The following is a 20,557-nucleotide window of genomic DNA, read 5'->3' as shown; positions in this document are numbered from 1 at the left end:
TAATCAAATTTCTTTCAGATTTGACTAGGGTGGGGGCTGCACCACTTTTGATAGGCCATCAAAACCTACAATGGACTGGGGGAACTACCCAGAAAAGGAACTTCAGTCTTCTGGAATTGAGTTTCAGGTTACTAGAATGCATTCAGCAGAAACGTCTTGCATGCATGCATGCTATTTCAATTATATCTTTTCCAGGTCCCAAGAGAGTGATATAAATATTTGAATGGCACTGGCATAAAGCAAGACATTGAAACTTAAAGCTTGTACAAGTCTTTCCAGGGGTAAAATATAAACATTAAAACATGTGGGCTCAGGACGGACCCTGGGGAAACCCCTGACTAATGGCAGTCACAGAGGATTGAAATGAAGAGGGCCAGACAGTCTGAAATCTTCCTCTCAAGAAAGAGTCAAGCCATTGTAGAGCAGAAGACCCTTCATTCGATTCTGCGATCTTTGTCAGACAGACTTAAAAATTGACAACTGCGTATCTCTCGTTTTCTCAATCCTCCCCTACCATAAGCATTTAACTTCCCCACAACATTAATAAAATATTTTAATCAACCTGGTGAAGGCTCTCCTGCCACACAAAAATTCGAATGGGTTTCTGCTTGAGGAAGACTGCAGCACAATGAGATAAGACCGCACCATAGCCTGTCAACTTGTGTTTACCGGAAAACCATTTACTCTTTCTGCCAGAACCATTCAATAATAATGTTTGTTAACACTGGACAACCAAATGTCTTTCCAGTTTTAAGGCTGTAGACTACAAATGGTTAGTCCACACTAGTCGTAAAGAAGAACCCTTTCATGAAAATGTATCTGTCAGGAATTTGATCTCTACTTCAGTTAGCAGAACTAGACAATGTTGATTACCAGGTAAAATTAATAGGGGACTATGAAATCAATGGAACTTGCGTAAGAGGTTGACTCCTCAAAGGGAAATGTTTGTCTGAAGGCTGACAAGCTTTATTATTCAAACCTAACACACTGTCCATACCGGACACCAAAATTACATTTGAAATTGTTTTTATGGTTCCACCAAAATTACTTTCAGGGTCATAATGTACCAAAATCTGCTTACCACCAGGCGAAGGGATATTGCAAAATGGGTTCTTCCCATTTAATATACCCGAGTTTGTAAGTTTGGACTTTTTACTGAGTGTGTCTCACTGCTTGTGTGTCACCCACTGAATTATCACATGGCAAATGGACTGCAGGGGGGATAGGGGGGCCTCTGCTTGCTGGCTGCTCACGGGCAGACCACAAGGTTGTGTGGAGCAAAGCTCCTGGACTTAAGCTCAGGGCAAAGGGGAATCCGAGTTAGCACACAGGGTGCACCCACGGCAGCTTTGCCAGTTTTGTTTTTTAGCTGCAGGCTCAGTCCAGGAAGTCTTCCAGGAGTAACCAACAGCTGGGCAGGTAAGTTGGAGGGTTCGGGTATGTAGGTGCACCTCAGGTAGGGAAGGCTGTCAGTTCTTCCAATGATTCTGGAGGTCACTGGCTGCAGGACAAGGTGACTTTTGTATTAAGGGGGAGTTTTAAGGGTCTCGAGGTCAGTGGCCAATGGGCTACTGACCTTAGGGTGACTACACCCTTGGTGTGCTTACCCCACGTAGGCACAATCCCTAATCCTGATTGGAAAGTGCCTGCCATCTGCAAGATAGCGGTCACTGAAGAGTGGGCTTCACCTCACCTCCCCCACATTAGGGGTGGGGTTGGCAGGCTGGGACCACCTTCTGGGCTGTGCTAATTTATCCCGCCGGTCTTCCCACCAAAAATGATAGGATAGAGGAAGGGGGCCTGCTCCCAATAGCAGGAGAGTCTGGGGGTCACATTACAAATACAGCAAGGCCTTTGAAGCTCCCCTGCCACAGATGGCTCTACCTGGCCTTGGGGAGATGTGACCACCTCCTCCCTGGGAAGGCTTTGCATTGAATAGAAAGGCTTTGTTTCTGGGCTCATTGAGCGAAGGCTCCCACCCCTGGGGTCCAAAAACATGTCTCGTGTGGGCAGGCTAGTGTGTACCAGTCAGGGGACCCACCAGAGGCTGGTCTTTTTCTAGGGGGCATCTCTAAGATGCCCTCTGAGCGCATTGTATAATAAATCTCAAACTAGCATCAGTGTGGGTTTATTATGATGGGAAGTTTGCTACCAAACTTCCCAGAATTCAGTAAAGCCATTATGGTGCTGTGGAGTTCGTAATGACAAACTCCCAAACCATATACTCTTTATGGCTTTACTGTACTTACAATGTCTTAAAATGGACTTAGACACTGTAGGGATTCCCTCACAAGTGGTATAGTGCACCCAGCTGGAGGGGTGTCTTACCTATACCATAGGCAGTGGGTTGCTGGCATGGCACACAGGAATGTGTGCCATGTTAACTCTTCACTTTTATCTGCACCACAAAATGCAGCCTGCAATGGCAATGCATGTGTGTTAAGCTACAGGACCTCTAAGGGTAGCACAATACGTGCTGCAGCCCTTAGAGGCCCTCCTTGGTCACCATGTCCTTGGTACTCATGGTAGCTTTTTTCAAGGGACTTACATGTGGCCAGAGAGGGGCCAATTGGGGTAAATATGTACAATTTAGGGAAAGAACACATGCCCTGGGAACCTGATTGCCAGGGACCCAGGGCACATCAAGTCAAAGTGGATCTGAAATCTGGCAAAAAGTGAGAGGGATTACTGGAACAGAAACCCAGCTTCTTACAGTCACACATTGTGGGAACTGACAATTTCTGGTTGGCTAAGGCGGTGCCCTAGCCAGGCAGAACCTACCACTCCCATCATGGGTAGGTGATTACACTCATTGTATAAAATGTGTTCACCCTTGCGTAGCTTGGCACTGAGCATTCAGGCTTTCACAGAGTCAATGTGTAAAGCATTAGCACAGCACTCTCACACAATAAATATACACAGCATCACAAAAGGGACTTAAAGTGTGGTGTATATAAATAAAGTTTGCATTCAGCACACACAATAATTAACACAACATAAAAACATCATGTATTTCTGGGCATAAATCAAAATTGAAAATATTACTATCAGTACTAGGACCAACCATGTTAAAATTACATCAGTAGTAGTTTGCACACTAGGGAGGATCCTACCTTACCCCTCAGCACCCTTATGCAGTGTGAAACGATGTCAGAACTTGGCCCACCCTGGCAATTATTACAATTCAAGTAACACAGTTATAGGTCACCCAGAGCACAATGATATCAGAAATGTCTGCACACAGATAATTACAACACTTTTAAACAGCAGCACTGGTCAAATCTGCACTGGTAAAAACCAATGTCAATCATAGTATTCCTTTGACAAGGAATCAATTTGTAAAGCAACACTGCTGTGTGGTGTAATTAATAACAGGGGGTCCTCATTCAGTCACTCCCACACACTCAGCACCACTATGTGGTGCTATGGATATCAGTATGAGCGCACTCGTACACACAGGAACACATAAAGGGCACTGTAATACAGTGCAACTGATATCTGGTAGGTCAGTTGATTATACAAATGCGGACCCATGGCCCAAGCCCTAGTACACCTCTCTTCTAACTCTGACTACCCTAAAGCCATGGGTTGAAGATAACAAACTGTTACTGATACCAGGCATTTGCAGCCGGAGTCACACTTATTCACTGTCTCAGGGAAGACGGTGGAGGTAGGTAGCACGGTTAATTAGGCAGCAGTCGACAAACGGGTGTTTGGCCACCACTCGGAAAGTTCACCCACGGTATGCTGAGCAGAAGTATGCTGAGGGTGATAGTCGTTCAATCAAAGTGTTCCAACAACAGTCCAGTTCTGCGACCCACAGGAGAGGGGGTCAGGCAGCCTCTTGACTCGCTTCTGAGCGATCTCGGAACCGTTCTTCAGCCCAGTCAATTACTCTCACCAACTAGGCCCAATCTGGGCAATACTACCTGGCAACACAAAGTCCTGAGGAGAGGACAGTTGATCCTCCGCACTCAGAGCAAAAAAGGAACAATCAATGAATTGGTGTGAAGCAGGGGAGTAATCGGAAGAAGGAGGCACCCCATCAGCCACACATTGATCACAGTAGCATCTAGGCAATCAGGGCACAGCGGAACATGAACCCACTCCTCTACACCTTTCTGGATATGAGGCACATGTCTGGTGTGCATTGATATGAGTCTCATCTGACAGTTCTAGTCACACACAATGAAGAGTCGCAAACTCAGTATTTCCTTTGAAATGAGGTACAATGTCTGGTGTGCGTTGATATGTGTAGCATCAAACAATACCGGTCATACACAATGAAGACTTGCACATTTCGTGACACCCTGTAAATGAGGCACCCCGTCTGGTGCACATTGATACAGGTTGCAACAGACACTGGTCACACACAACAAAGATATGCAAATTCTATGCCTACCTGGAAATGAGGCACAATGCCTGGTGCACGTTGATTAGTGTTGCACCAGACAATTCCCGTCACACACACAGGCACAAGTTTAGCAGTGTCACATGTGGTAGAAAGAGGCACTACTATGGGTAGGCCCTCCCTCCATGGGTCGCAGCCTGTAAATAGGGCACCACACGCAATGAGCATGCAGTTAGCATTTTGCATTAGAGGTATGCATGCACTTTCACACTGCATTTTCAGGGAGAAAATGCCCAGAGCCCTAAGGCCACTAAAATACAATCAGCAAATCCCTGGCATTGTCCCATTGAAAGAGCCAACCTCCTTTGTAGGGAAAACCCACATGGGGGTTCCTCACTACCTGGTCATGGAACACCCACGTGTACTTGCATTGCCTTTCACCTACCACTTGCCCTGCCCCTAAGGGCTTATCATAAGGGGTAGTGGAAGACCCACTGCAGGGATGGCTAATGAGTTAGAAATGCCAACCTGAGCATAAGTCCAGCTACAAACCCACAGGCCTACAATGGCAGGCTTGTTATCTGTTTGAAAGGCTATTGTGTTCGGTGGCACAATCAGTGCTGACTCCCACTATTAGCCAGTGCAGTACCTGCCTTGGGTATGTGGTGTACCTTTTTACAGGACACTCACAGGTACAACACCTAAACTAATCAAGTAAACACCACTTCCTAGCATGTGTAGGAAAGGCTCACATGCTTTCACTACATTACAGTGGTAAAAGTGTCCAGAGTCCTAAAGCCACAAAAAGAAAATCAGCAAAAACCAGGAGGAAAAAAATCTGTACATTTTAGGGAAATCCCCTAAAAAGAGCTATTTCTGCACATGTGTGTACTTGTGTGTGGGCTGTGAATGTGGGACTACTGTTGTGCGCAGCCCTGTAACTGTGCACAGGTAGCCTGGTGCAGGGGGGATTCTTCAGGGTTAGATATTCAACCGGAATAGGCCTTATAACATTAGGGTGCACTTATAAGGAAAGTCACTATACATATAGAGCGAAATCTGCCTTAGAGTGCCGTTTTGCTTCCCGAAGGCCTGTAAAGTCCCATGAGATATGAAACTGGGAGGAAAGTATGCACGCGTTAATATTTACAGGTTCCAAGACCATAAATGCAAACCATAGACAAAACAATATTATATTTCTCTGGCTCAGCTCAAGGGTAGACTCCAGGGCTTTTGTCACCCTGCTGGGCCAAATTAATTACATGTCTTCCCAGGAGAGGGAACAAAGGTCATCCCACAAAAAATAAGTAGTTAACAGTGCTTCCCTCAGCTCCTGAGGAGAAAGGGGTGGGAATGATAAATCTGCATCCGTTAATTACCTGTCACACTGTACCAGGGATGGGGACAGCCAGGCCCTACTAACAAAGGAGGAAGCCCAGGCAACATTATGCTGATGGACTCTGTGACTGCAAAAGCCATGGACAACTGGATGGACAAAGCCCCTTGATGTCCAAAAGGGCCAAGGTCCCTGCCGCAGTTGACCCCAGCACTAGTTGGTTTCTCCAAGGGCCAGTGAGGCTGGCTCCTTTACTCGCTCTGAGGATGAATTGGAGGAAGGATCTGGACTTCTGCTCCCAGAGACAAGGACTGGGTAAAAGACTGATGCAGGGAGCATGCGGAACCAGCTCCCTGCAACTTATGCCACCTTGGAGGACAGAAGACCCACTAGAAAATCTCCTGGTGCTAAGAGCTTGTCAGCAGGTGTCAAATGAGTGCAGGATCATCCCAATTGACCCAAACGGTCTCAAGATATGCCTTTTTAAGGTTGGCCATCTGTGACCTTTACCGAATGATGGAGCATGTGGGGCTCAGCCTCATTTCCAAGAGTCACCGCCTGTGGTGGGCCAGTATCCAGGGGCTGGCACAAGATATAATATATTTTTCCAGGGAAGGAGTGTGTGTGGAGTCCCTCCCAAGACTTTCTATTAACCCAGGGACCCCATCCCACAGGTCCTATAAACAGAAAAGGGGCATGTACCCAACACTGGACCCCCTGAAGAAAAGGTAAGGGGAGCGTTGTCACATGCCCCTAATCACGTGGACTCATCCCTCTCCCTGTGCTAGTATCTCAGGGTTGTGGGTTGCTATTGCATACTAAACTCTCTGCCCAGATGGAGCAGGCAGCGGGAGAAGCATGCTGCTGGCCTCTGCACTGGCATCCATGATTGCTGGCTGGTTGACGAGCCTGCTGGGGCAGCCGGAGGTGGGCTCCCCGAGTTGTGGCCATCAAGCAAGCAGGTTGGGAAGCACCGATGGGACCTGGTTCCCCAAAAAAGAAAACAAAAGAAATGCTATGTGGCTCTCCCCTGGCCGAGTGGAAGAATCACTAAAGCCACTCGTCTAAACTTGATGTCACTGGGCACGTATTTGTTATTTACTGCTAGACATGAGACACTTATATTGAAACTACTTTATGATTTTGCTGCTTAAACCCTAGGAAATACTGTTTATGACTTTTTGCTGCTAAAAACCTTTAACAAATATCAATCGTGCTACATAGAATGGGGGGAGGAATTTTTGTACATTTTTCAATATCAGCACATTTTAGAAACATTAGGTGAAGTGAACTGTTTGGGGGACCTCACCTTTGGAAAGCAATTGCTAAGACACTAGTATTAAGTTTGCAGTGATGAGTCATACTACGCTACCATGAATGGCTAAGAACTCCCATCTTGAGGTCAGTGGTTCAGTGTTCTTATGACAGGAAGGCTAATAAATGAGGGCGCTCCACTGCTGCCCTGCTGGTGCACCAAAAAAAAAGCCCAATTGCTCCAGTCCATGCTTGGATGATGTCAGAACTCCTACCGGTTCCAGTCCCTATAACAAAGTTACTCTCTCCTTTTTGCGGGGTACTCCCTTGTCACTAAATATGCCCTTGGGACATGGATTGGGACTCTGCATGGTGGGTACATCTAGGCAGACTGAAGGCCAATTTTCATGTCGTAACTGCAATCGGAAGGTTGACCACATAAGGAACCACTCATTAGTTTATCTAGTTTAACTAGATATCCAGCAGAACACACCTTAGAATGCCTGTATCTTAACGCAAGATCACTACCTAAATTTTGTTTAGAGATCTGGGACATTATCATGGATATCACCCCAGACATACTCTTTATTATGTAAACATGGCTCACCAAGCACTCCCTACCAGATACTGCGATCTCATTGCCCTTAGGCTACAAGAAACTGAATTACAATAGAATAGGGCACCAGAGAGGAGGCATGGCAAATATTTTTAAGGACACATATATAGGCTCCATGGAACTTAGTTCATTCTCTGTGGAATGGGAATTGTTAGCATTCCAACTGTCTTTCTAAAGAGCACAGACTGCTGGGGGGTACTATCTTCTACAGAACCCCGGGCTACAACTCTCAGTGGGCCGCTAATCTGCTTTCCTGGCTCTCAACACTTATTTTAAAGAATGAGCACTATATAGTGATAGGAGATTTAAATTCAAATTTAGATAACCTGGAAGATCCTCTCTATAGACAGCTATAAAGTGACATGCAAATCTTACAGCTTAGTCAAAGAAATACAGGTCCCACACATGTAGCCGGCTCTACAATAGACTTGCTGTTCTCTAACATTGACACAAATAAAAATATTGATATTTCTCCATTAGTTTGGTTGGACCACTCCATCATTAGCTTCTCACTCTCACTCCCCTCATTTCCAAACCTACCTCTAAACTTACCAATAATCCAAAAAGGTCTCATCACAACATCAGTAACAAATCCTTTGTAGATCACTTCACTTCCCTGGAGTTCAACAAAGATTCTCACCTTGATAGCTCCTTGGCAAATTGTAATGCAGCTATATCCAAATCCCTAGATTTTTGCACCCCCTGGAAAATGAACGTATCCCTCAGAAGCACTCCATCTGAAAAGCGGTATTCTCTTGAGTTGAGACTCAAAAAGAGATAATGCAAATCTTCCTAGTGAACTTGGAGACTTTCAAAAAGCCCTTCTGATCGTAAAGGCTACCAATATCAATTGAATTATTATCAGAGTTTGCTCAAGAGAGCTAAAAAAGACTTCATCAGAAGATTACAAGAAAACAACAGTTCCCCTAGAGAACTTTTTGAAATTGTAAAATAACTTTCCCAGCCCACCTGCTTATAACAATTCATCACCCATTCAGCCCTCACTGTGAAACAATAGCTAATTACTTCACAAATAATATTGATAAAACATATTCCACTTTTGACAATCAACCCTCCCTAAGAGAGCTCCCCTAGTGCCAGTAAGTACCACACCTGGAAGCAAGAGCTCACTTGAGATTCTTGCTAACTTGTCAAGAGAACAGGTTGAGAAGCTGATGTAAGAAGTCAAGTCAGGCTTCCCCCTTTACCCCTGTCCCCATTTTATCTTCTCTCCCATTCTTAGTCATCATCTGACACACATTTCTAACTCTTCTTTGATGAATTCTGAGTACTCAGACACCTGGAAGCAAGCACTAATTCTCCCCTTGATCAAAAAGTAGGACTAGGCATTTTCTTCCTATTTAACCAACTCCTTATTTCCCTGCTTCCGTACATGTGCATATTCCTGGAGGGACTTGTCAACAGTCAGCTGACGGCTTTTCTAGAGGACAACAATCTATTGTCCTCTTCCCAGATGGGATGTAGAGCCAAGAACAGTCAATATCCTCCCTTCGTGCTGTTCTCAATAACATTAGATTAGAAGTAGATCATGGCAAAGCTGTGGCTCTGATTCTACTTGATCTCTCCGCAGCATTTGATACCATCTCGCACAGCCAAATTATATTAAAAAACATAGTGCTCCATTCTACAGCCCTACCATGGTTTGGATATTTCCCTAAGCAAAAGGAACCAGTCCATTCAGCTGAATACTGTTAGATCTCCCCCCCATAGTTCCAAATGATGGGTACGACAAGGTTCTTCCTTGAGCTCAACAATTTTCAACATGTATGTCACATTTCTTTCCAAGATGGTCAAAAATTGGGGACTCGAGATATGCTTGTATGTAAATGTTGCCAAACTAGTCATCTCAATAGGGGAGAAACACAAAGAAACCAGAAAGCATCTTACTAGCAGCCTCTCTGAAGTAGCCAGTTTGATGATGTCTCATTGCCTAAAACTAAAAGCGGAAAAAACATTGATTCTACCATTCAGAGTTGCCCATCCGACTTGGGATTCTGCATGGTGGCCTGTATCTCTGGGACCCACACCTGAGCCAAAAAAAGGGCCAACAAACTTAGGAGCCCTAATTGATAAGTCATTATCCATGCAGGAGCAAGTCAATGCCACTTACTGTAAATTCTTTGACTTGCTCAGACTCCTCAGAATACTTTTCTGTTGAATTCCAGTCAACTGGCACAGAACCCTAGTCCAAGCCCTAATTGCCGGTAGGCTGGCCCACAGAAATGCTCTATGCAAGGGGTTGGCTGACTATCTTTTCACTCACCTGCAGGTGATACAAAACACGTCAGCAAAAATCTGCAATAAAGATAGATACAGCATCTCCTCTGCCTGCTAAAAACCCTCCCCTTGATGCCAATTTAAAAGAGAGCAAAATGTAAGCTTCTCCTATCCATGCTCACAAGGCTCTTCATGGTTCCGGCCCTGGGAGCATTCAATCTAAAGTGAAGCTTTATAAACCTTAAAGAAATTTGAGATCAGAAAATCTAGCCTTAGCCAAAACCGGGCGTGTCAAAAAAGCTAGACCAGGAGCCCACTCCTTCGCCCATCTGGCAGCAGCCCAGTGGAATCTATTATCCCTGGATCTTCGCCTCACTTGTGACTAGGATAGATTCAGAAAAAAGCTTAAAACATGGCTCCTCCCAGAGTAACTAACTAAGGGGTCAGATGTATGACCGTTTTTTGTGGTTGCAAAGGGGTTTTAGGCCCATGTGTGACTGCAAAAAATGCGTGGCCCATGTACCAACTTTATTTTGCGAGTCTCTAATCAATTAGCGACTTGCAAAATAGGGTTAGCGACTCGCTATTAGGAAGGGGAGTTCCAAGGACGTCCTTTCCTAATAGCGCCTCCAAACCCTAATTGCGGTCGCAAAACACTTGCAGTTTACCACCCTTTAAACTCAGTCAAAGCCTGCAATTTATGCTGATTTAAAATGATGAAGAATAGCATATTTAAACCTCACTAGCTGCATATATATTGTGACTTTATTGCCCCTGGCGCACACCTGATGTTTTTTTTGTCATTTTGCTCGCCTCAGTGTCCACTCTTATGCTCCTTCAGTGTTCCAGTCAGAAGCCTGCTTTTCTAATGACTGCCTGAGAGAGGCTTCCTGAAAGAGGGCGGTCTTATTCAGCCTGCTGCTGCTTCTTAAAGGTACTGTTTCTGCCTTTTGCTTCACATCTTAAAGGTGAGGTCTGCTTTATCTGAAACCTGGCAACTGTTAAACTTTGCTTTGCAATATAATTTCATTGGCTTATTTCCTATTTTTTCAGTATTTTTTCCACCAAGCAGAGGATTTTGTTCCCTCTTTTTATATTTATCCAACTTTACCAACCTTTGAGAGAATTGACTTCCATAATTATAATAAATGTGCATTAAAAATGCACAAAATCGTTATTATAATTTTAAACAAGAATCTTCTCCACCTCCTGCCCAAACACAAATAGTGTATTCACATGCTGAATCAATGGCAAACATTCTGGAAGAAATACAAGCTGCACATAATAATACAGACACCATCTGCTCTGATAATAAACATTTGCGGAGAGATATACAAGCGCTCACAATGCTGACCTCTGATAATGCCATTACAATAAGAGCTAATAAGGCTGTGATAGACTAAATGTCTCCTCAGGTTAGACCTATTGAACCTATGAGGAAACAGCTTCTGGATCTAGAAAACAGAAATCACCAATATCATTTGCTTATTTTCAAGCTGCCAGAGAATATTGAGGGACAAAATTGTAGATTTATCTTGGAGTATCTCATACCCTCACTGCTGAAAATAAAATGATTTGAAATGGTTTAAATCTACAAGGCTCATCAAGTTCCTTCTTATCGTAAACCAACTCAATCCAAACCAAGACAAATGATTTTAAAGTACTGCAACATCATCACCTCATACTTATTTGAAAGGGTATCAGAGAAATTACCAAAACTTATGGTTGAAGGACATAAAGTGTAAATCCATATCCATCAAGACTCTGCAAAAAAACCTGTAGTCATGCGCAGGCAATCCTCTGATATACATCCTAGATTGAGAGAAGCTGGATACAAATATGGTTGTTTGATCCTGTAGTGATGTGAATCTGGAAAAAAGACTTCACAAAGTGCTTCACCTCTCCTTCTGACTTAAATGCATATCTTGAGCTTCACGCTCTGGTGGCAATGGAATCTCAGTCTACAAATGCTACTTGATATTTGTTACTGTATAAATAATATTATTCTTTCTCCCATTAGGAGGCAGCATACTCTTTACTAGATCCCTAGATTGTACCTTTGTAGGTTCAATATTTAATTCCATGTGTTTTGTATTTCAGTGTTATAAATGGTTGTTTGTCCTGTTTGTGGGTCGGTCCTTATTCATTGGCTACTCGTTTTTTCTATTCATTTCTAGATTTTCTATATACTATATCTCTCTCACTTTTTATTACACTTCTCAGTCCCCTTTAACTTGTTATGGATACTAGTTACAAGTAAAACATTTATTTACTTAGGACCTCATTAGAATTCCGGTCGGATGCCCTGTCAGAAACAGGACCGCCCGACTAGTAGTCGGCAGTCCTGATGTCTGTATTACAATGCAACTGCCTTCAAGGCAGTCGCACAGTGTATACTTTGTATTGTGGCATGTGCTGCAGGCTACAGCACATGCCGCAGTACAAAACATACACATCTGACATATACCTGCACTATGTAGCAGGCAATATGTAGTGGGGTTCCATAGGTGCCCCCCAGTGCCCATATTGGAGGGCCAGGGAGAAGGGGGTCCCGCTAAGGGCACCCACGTCACTTTCCACCTGCCTATTTACGAAGGGTAAACTGCCATGAAACAACCAGCGGAAAAGAACACTGTAATCCCCACGGCGGTGCCTGAGCAGGCACTGCCACTGTTGTAGGGATTACAGTCCCTCTGATGGTCCGACAATCAAGCAATCAATCAGGAGTTGGCAAAGCACACTACTCACCCTGTACCCATAGAACAGGGAATTGAACAAACCGGTTCCCCATCATGTCCTATGGGTATCGGAAGCCCCCAGCCCAGGAATCTGCATCAACGCAATAAAGGCCCAGTGGAGACTCCCGCAGTAATAACAGATAAATTTACCCCTCAGGGGATAGCACATCCTCAGGCCCCTACCCAGAGCACAAAACGCAAGGGTATTAAACTCAAGGGAAAACCAGCTAAATTCCCAAAAATTAACTTAAGCTCCCCTCTGGTTAATGCCACCATCACCCCCGAGACACCCAAAGAATGTCAAATACTGGAAACCCCTATACTCCTTTTACTATCTACTTTGTTGGCCCACTTTGAAGAATTGGTAAAAACCCTATTATCCCCGCTTATTGACAGGATAGAGAGAATTGGGGAAAAGCTCTCAACAATAGATGAAAAAACCAAGCCAACCAAGTTAAACAACCAATCCCAGAGAGTAGTTGCCTTAAAAACGTCTGACTCCACTGTACACAGCAAAATTGCCCAGATTAAGCCACCATATCCTGTACCAGCAGTCTCTAAAAATAAGGAGGTAGTCAAAGAACCGACAATGGCGCTTAGCTCTGTCCCCCGAACTGGGTGGTCGAAAGTAGGCAAACGTTCTGGGGGGTTAGCTGCGAGAATTGAATCCATAAATTTACCTCCAGAGGCAGCACCCTATGTGTGTGTCCTCTCGGGAGTCGCTGAGCTCACTACCGGAAAAATTGAAGGACACCAGGACCTTAAAAAACAAAGTCCAGTTTTGGATGACAAAGAACAGACCGCTTCCATCCAATATTAACGGGACAATCCTAAACGTGAGAAGGGTGGGGTGGATAGGCTCCCGTCTCAAGAACACAGCGGGAGACCTGGTTATTGTTAACTTCCGGGACAACCAGGTCATCCCTTATTTGCGAAGCTGGTGAGCCACAAAGAGAAGATGGGTCTATAACAACACTTGAACTGTGCGATTTTTACCCTAGACCTGCATATTCGCCAATTAAAAGGTGGAGTGTGGAGGGATGCCATCCAGGGGGGTAAAAAGGGACCTGCACCATTTAGTTACCAGCAGATACCCACTTATAATTACCAGAACCTACTCCCTGGCTCAGATCCATCACTGTGATAGGATAAGGATATCGCTGGGAATGGGAACTTGTTCCTGTTAGTGGAAGCACCCAACATAAAGCTGCATCCTCTCCAAGATGCCAGTTTATATTTGGGCATGATTACTGATTTAGTAGAGCGGGTGTACCAGTTCAAGCTGTTCCTCAAAAAGATAAGTCGTTCATTATGTAAGGCCCTAAAGGTGATACATAGTGCCTTAAAGATCCTTCTGGCCCTGATTGGCAACCAGTAGAGTAGATACCTTGAGACCGACTTGTGTTTGGGGATGTTAAGAAGTTGGGCCATCATATTCTGTAGAATTTGCAGCTTTTTGATCACCGAGTGATGGGCATTAAGATACAGTGCATTACAGTAATCCAGCCTGGAAATTACAAGGAGGTACCCAGGGATTTTTGTAGGTGCGCTGGAATATACAGGAGAAGTTTCTTTATCATTTTGAAAGTGTAGCAGACTATGGAAGAGACAGCATTGACTTGATAATTAAGGAAGAGTCTGTTGTTTATCACAACCCAAAGGTTGCAGACTTTGTTACCCGTGGGCAAAGGACCAAGGTCCTTAGGCCACCAGGTCTGGGTTCAGAATGAAGAATTTTTACCAAGGAGCAGGACTTCAGATTTACTTGAGTTTAACTGAAGGCAGATATTTGCCATCCAGTCACTAATGGCCTTCCTACATTCAGCAAAACCAGCACCTTGATCAGGCCCTTCCTTCCCAATGGAAACAACAATATGTGTATTGCCCAAATAGGAAGTAATGGCAAAGTCATGAGATTTCACTAACTTAGCTAAAGGGATAACATAAATAATAAAAAAGCATGTGGCTAAGCGCAGAGCCCTGTTGAACACCACATGGAAAAGAGAAAGCAGGAGAGACATGATTGTCAAAACGGATTGATTGTTCTCTTGATGATAAAAACAATTTATTTAGGTCCCTCGCAGATCCCGTTACACTAATTTCCCTTAGGCGTGAGAGCAGTTTGTTGTGGTGGACAGAATGAAATGCACCCGACAAATCCAAAAGGATCAGGAATGCTTTGTCTCCAGCATCTAACTCCATTCTAATGTCTTCTGTGGCCTTGATAAAGGCGGATTCAATACTATGATAAGAGTGGAAGCCGAATTGGGTGTTATCTAATAGAGTGTTAGTTTGGATAAAGTCAGAAAGTTGAGCATTCATTAGTTTTCAATAATCTTGGCTGGCCGAGGAAGACAGGATATTGGGCGGAAAGTGACTGGATTAGCCTGGACCAAAGAATATTTTTTAAAGCGTAATAAAGTATTCTTCTCCTCAAGCTAATATAGATGTTAATGGTACAACTTCTGCGTCATTTGCTTCATATAGAGGTATGAGACGAGGATACCCTCGCTCGCCCCTAATATTTTAACTGGCCTCTGAAACTTTATTGCGTCTTCTATGCAATTCATAAGACAATGCAGGAATTATTGTTAATAATGATTCTCTACAAATTTATGCTTACTTTGAAGATTTCATACTCTATATTAGTGACCGCATAACCACTATAACCAGTGTGCTGCTTATTATAGAAGATTATGCTTCACTCTCATGATACACATTGAATATTAATAAAACTGGTGTTTTTGCCACTGCTTGCATATTGTATAATAGGTATACTTAGTGATACCAATAATATTTGAAATTCATCTAGTCTAAAGTACTTAGCAATTTATTTTAAAAAATTCAATTAAGGACACTGTGGACATAAATTGTAAACATATAATTTCTTATATTACAGAGAAAATAGACAAATGGCCTGCCTTGAACATTTCCTGGTGGAGAAAATTGGAAACAATAAAGATGGTAATTATGCCACAAATATTATACATACGCTCACATATTGGCCGTATGATCACTGACCTTGGACCCTTCTGTTTCCTGTGAGGATTGCCATCACGTCTCGCCGAACCCGCTTCGCGGATGCCACTTCGTGTGTGTGGACGGCGGGCTGGACCAGTGACCTGTCCCTGTTGAACTCTTATCTTTGTGGAGCCGGGGCGCCAGCAGAATCTCCAGGGGTGGTACGCGGCAGGGACTCTGTTGACCAGGAGTCCCTGCACAGCCAGGAACATCGCGGCCGTGCCCCCTGGTAGCCACGCCCCCTGCCTGTAAAGGTGCACAAAACACGGTATTCCCTGAGAGTTAACGGGACGCTCACATATTGGCCGTATGATCACTGACCTTGGACCCTTCTGTTTCTTGTGAGGATTGCCGTCACGTCTCGCTGCACCCGCTTCGCGGGTGCCGCTTCGTGTGTGTGGACGGCGGGCTGGACCAGTGACCTGTCCCTGTTGAACTCGGATCTTTGTGGAGCAGGGGCGCCAGCAGAATCTCCAGGGGTGGTGCGCGGCAGGGACTCTGTTGACCAGGAGTCCCTGCACAACCAGGACCATCGCGGCCGCGCCCCCTGGTAGCCACGCACCCTGCCTGTCCAGGTGCACAAAACACGGCATTCCCTGAAAGTTAACGGGACGCTCACATATTGGCCGTATGATCACTGACCTTGGACCCTTCTGTTTCCTGTGAGGATTGCCATCACGTCTCGCCGCACCCGCTTCGCGGGTGCTGCTTCGTGTGTGTGGACGGCGGGCTCGACCAGTGACCTGTCCCTGTTGAACCATGATCTTTGTGGAGCCGGGGCGCCAGCAGAATCTTCAGGGGTGGTCCGCGGCAGGGACTCTGTTGACCAGGAGTCCCTGCACAGCCAGGAACATCACGGCCGCGCCCCCTGGTAGCCACGCCCCCTGCCTGTCCAGGTGCACAAATCACGGCATTCCCTGAGAGTTAACGGGACGCTCACATATTGGCCGTATGATCACTGACCTCGGACCCTTCTGTTTCCTGTGAGGATTGCCGTCACGTCTCGCATCACCCGCTTCGCGGGTGCCGCTTCGTGTGTGTGGACGGCGGGCTGGACCAGTGACCTGTCCCTGTTGAACTCTGATCTTTGTGGAGCCGGGGCGCCAGCAGAATCTCCAGGGGTGGTGTGCGGCAGGGACTCTGTTGACCAGGAGTCCCTGCACAGCCAGGAACATCGCGGCCGCGCCCCCTGGTAGCCACGCCCCCTGCCTGTCCAGGTGCACAAAACACGGCATTCCCTGAGAGTTAACGGGACGCTCACATATTGGCCGTATGATCACTGACCTTGGACCCTTCTGTTTCCTGTGAGGATTGCCATCACGTCTCGCCACACCCGCTTCGCGGGTGCTGCTTCGTGTGTGTGGACGGCGGGCTCGACCAGTGACCTGTCCCTGTTGAACCCTGATCTTTGTGGAGCCGGGGCGCCAGCAGAATCTTCAGGGGTGGTCCGCGGCAGGGACTCTGTTGACCAGGAGTCCCTGCACAGCCAGGAACATCGTGGCCGCGCCCCCTGGTAGCCACGCCCCCTGCCTGTCCAGGTGCACAAAACACGGCATTCCCTGAGAGTTAACGGGACGCTCACATATTGGCCGTATGATCACTGACCTTGGACCCTTCTGTTTCCTGTGAGGATTGCCGTCACGTTTCGCTGCACCCGCTTCGTGGGTGGCGCTTCGTGTGTGTGGACGGCGGGCTGGACCAGTGACCTGTCCCTGTTGAACTCGGATCTTTGTGGAGCCGGGGCGCCAGCAGAATCTCCAGGGGGGGGTGCGCGGCAGGGACTCTGTTGACCTGGAGTCCCTGCACAGCCAGGAACATCGCGGCCGCGCCCCCTGGTAGCCACGCCCCCTGCCTGTCCAGGTGCACAAAACACGGCATTCCCCGAGAGTTAACGGGACGCTCACATATTGTCCGAATGATCACTGATCTTGGACCCTTCTGTTTCCTGTGAGGATTGCCATCACGTCTCACCGCACCCGCTTCGCGGGTGCTGCTTCGTGTGTGTGGACGGCGGGCTCGACCAGTGACCTGTCCCTGTTGAACCCTGATCTTTGTGGAGCCGGGGCGGCAGCAGAATCTTCAGGGGTGGTCCGCGGCAGGGACTCTGTTGACCAGGAGTCCCTGCACAGCCAGGAACATCGCGCCCGCGCCCCCTGGTAGCCACGCCCCATGCCTGTCCAGGTGCACAAAACACGGCATTCCCTGAGAGTTAACGGGATGCTCACATATTGGCCGTATGATCACTGACCTTGGACCCTTCTGTTTCCTGTGAGGATTGCCATCACGTCTCGCCGCACCCGCTTCACGGGTGCCGCGTCGTGTGTGTGGACAGCGGGCTGGACCAGTGACCTGTCCCTGTTGAACTCTGATCTTTGTGGAGCCGGGGCGCCAGCAGAATCTCCAGGGGTGGTGCGCAGCAGGGACTCTGTTGACCAGGAGTCCCTGCACAGCCAGGAACATCGTGGCCGTGCCCCCTGATAGCCACACCTCCTGACTGTCCAGGTGCACAAAACACGGCATTCCCTGAGAGTTAACGGGATGCTCACATATTGGCCGTATGATCACTGACCTCGGACCCTTCTGTTTCCTGTGAGGATTGCCGTCACGTCTCGCATCACCCGCTTCGCGGGTGCCGCTTCGTGTGTGTGGAAGGCGGGCTGGACCAGTGACCTGTCCCTGTTGAACTCTGATCTTTGTGGAGCCGGGGCGCCAGCAGAATCTCCAGGGGTGGTGTGCGGCAGGGACTCTGTTGACCAGGAGTCCCTGCACAGCCAGGAACATCGCGGCCGCGCCCCCTGGTAGCCACGCCCCCTGCCTGTCCAGGTGCACAAAACACGGCATTCCCTGAGAGTTAACGGGACGCTCACATATTGGCCGTATGATCCCTGACCTTGGACCCTTCTGTTTCCTGTGAGGATTGCCGTCACGTCTCGCTGCACCCGCTTCGTGGGTGCCGCTTCGTGTGTGTGGACGGCGGGCTGGACCAGTGACCTGTCCCTGTTGAACTCGGATCTTTGTGGAGCCGGGGCGCCAGCAGAATCTCCAGGGGTGGTGCGCGGCAGGGACTCTGTTGACCAGGAGTCCCTGCACAGCCAGGAACATCGCGGCCGCGCCCCCTGGTAGCCACGCCCCCTGCCTGTCCAGGTGCACAAAACACGGCATTCCCTGAGAGTTAACGGGACGCTCACATATTGGCCGTATGATCCCTGACCTTGGACCCTTCTGTTTCCTGTGAGGATTGCCGTCACGTCTTGCTGCACCCGCTTCGTGGGTGCCGCTTCGTGTGTGTGGACGGCGGGCTGGACCAGTGACCTGTCCCTGTTGAACTCGGATCTTTGTGGAGCCGGGGCGCCAGCAGAATCTCCAGGGGTGGTGCGCGGCAGGGACTCTGTTGACCAGGAGTCCCTGCACAGCCAGGAACATCGTGGCCGCGCCCCCTGGTAGCCACGCCCCCTGCCTGTCCAGGTGCACAAAACACGGCATTCCCTGAGAGTTAACGGGACGCTCACATATTGGCCGTATGATCCCTGACCTTGGACCCTTCTGTTTCCTGTGAGGATTGCCGTCACGTCTCGCCGCACCCGCTTCGCGGGTGCCGCTTCGCGGGTGCCGCTTCGCGGGTGCCGCTATGTGTGTGTGGACGGCGGACTGGACCAGTGACCTGTCCCTGTTGAACTCTGATCTTTGTGGAGCCGGGGAGCCAGCAGAATCTCCAAGGGTGGTGCGTGGCAGGGATTCTGTTGACCAGGAGTCCCTGCACAGCCAGGAACATCGCGGCCGCGCCCCCTGGTAGCCACGCCCCCTGCCAGCAATGCCCCTTATAACAACGGCTCGCCTAACATCTCCCGGGACGCCGGGCGAAGCCCGGGCAAAGGGCGGGCAGTCTGTGGCAGTCCGGGGCTGGCCAAGGCTGGGCTGGGGCACCCCCCTGTCATCCGATTATCCTGACTGTTAGGGTTGGACTTTATCAGGTATAGTGTGCTGCTATACCCGTATTGCTACTGTCAATGTCTACACGCTCGGGTAAAATCTTGAGGGGAGGGGGAGAGGTGGGGCCTAGTACTATCATAGGAACTATGGACCAGTTCATCACACGAGTAGCTGCAGTTATCAAGAAAGAGATTGTAATGACAGAGCGCCGCCTTTCGCAAGAACAGCTCCCGCCCAAGCGCTCTTCTCTGGGCTTATTGGCCCAGGTTAAGTCACCAGTATGCAGCTTGGTTCCCCTCTACCCCACCCCTTCTACATCTGACCAGCTACGAATTGCTTCTCTGAGGGATAGTATCGACAGGCTGGAGAACCTGGTAGCACAACCCATTTCCGCTCCAGTAGTTGGTAGTGGACTGGATTTGTGTTCCCAGGATGCTCTAGCCCCCTCATCATGCCCGGTATCCTCCCCAAGTGGTTCTGGTTCTCCACACCCATTGGCCTTACCGGTGCAGGCAATCAAGAACCCCTCTCGGGTCAAAAGGAAAAGGATTGCTAGCCCGCGTAAAGGTAGCTTCTTCAAATTATATAAGAGACCAAAGAAGCTTGGAAATAGGGGTATAGGAAACACAGCGGGGGAGGGTTTAGTTACGGATAACAACCCTAGTGAAAAAAGGGACCACCATCCTGGTAACAAAGATAAAGAAGCATGTGTAGTTCCCCCTCCAAATCTTCAACTGGCTGTAAGCCATGATTCGATAACACTAGCTCAAATTGAAAACATGATGAAAGTATTACTGTCCCCGATAGCTGACAGAATAAGGGGGTTAGGGGAAAGGGTGGATAGGTTTTAACAGACTACCCTGGATAACTCTTTCTCGCTGAAAACCCTCATCAAATTGCATTCTAGCATGAGGGAGGATGGACAGGGAGGGGTAGCTGGTAATCAGGTGATCTTGGATTCCCCGCAGATAACTCCCACAACAACATCCACAGCAAATCCAGTTAGTCTGCAGGCGTCTGAAAACGCTCCTGCAGCCCACGTTCTGGACACCCCAGTGAGCACTACCCTCAAT

Source organism: Lissotriton helveticus, chromosome 11, assembly GCF_964261635.1.
Source record: "Lissotriton helveticus chromosome 11, aLisHel1.1, whole genome shotgun sequence".
NCBI classification, from domain to species: domain Eukaryota; kingdom Metazoa; phylum Chordata; class Amphibia; order Caudata; family Salamandridae; genus Lissotriton; species Lissotriton helveticus.
This window is presented reverse-complemented; position numbering follows the sequence as displayed.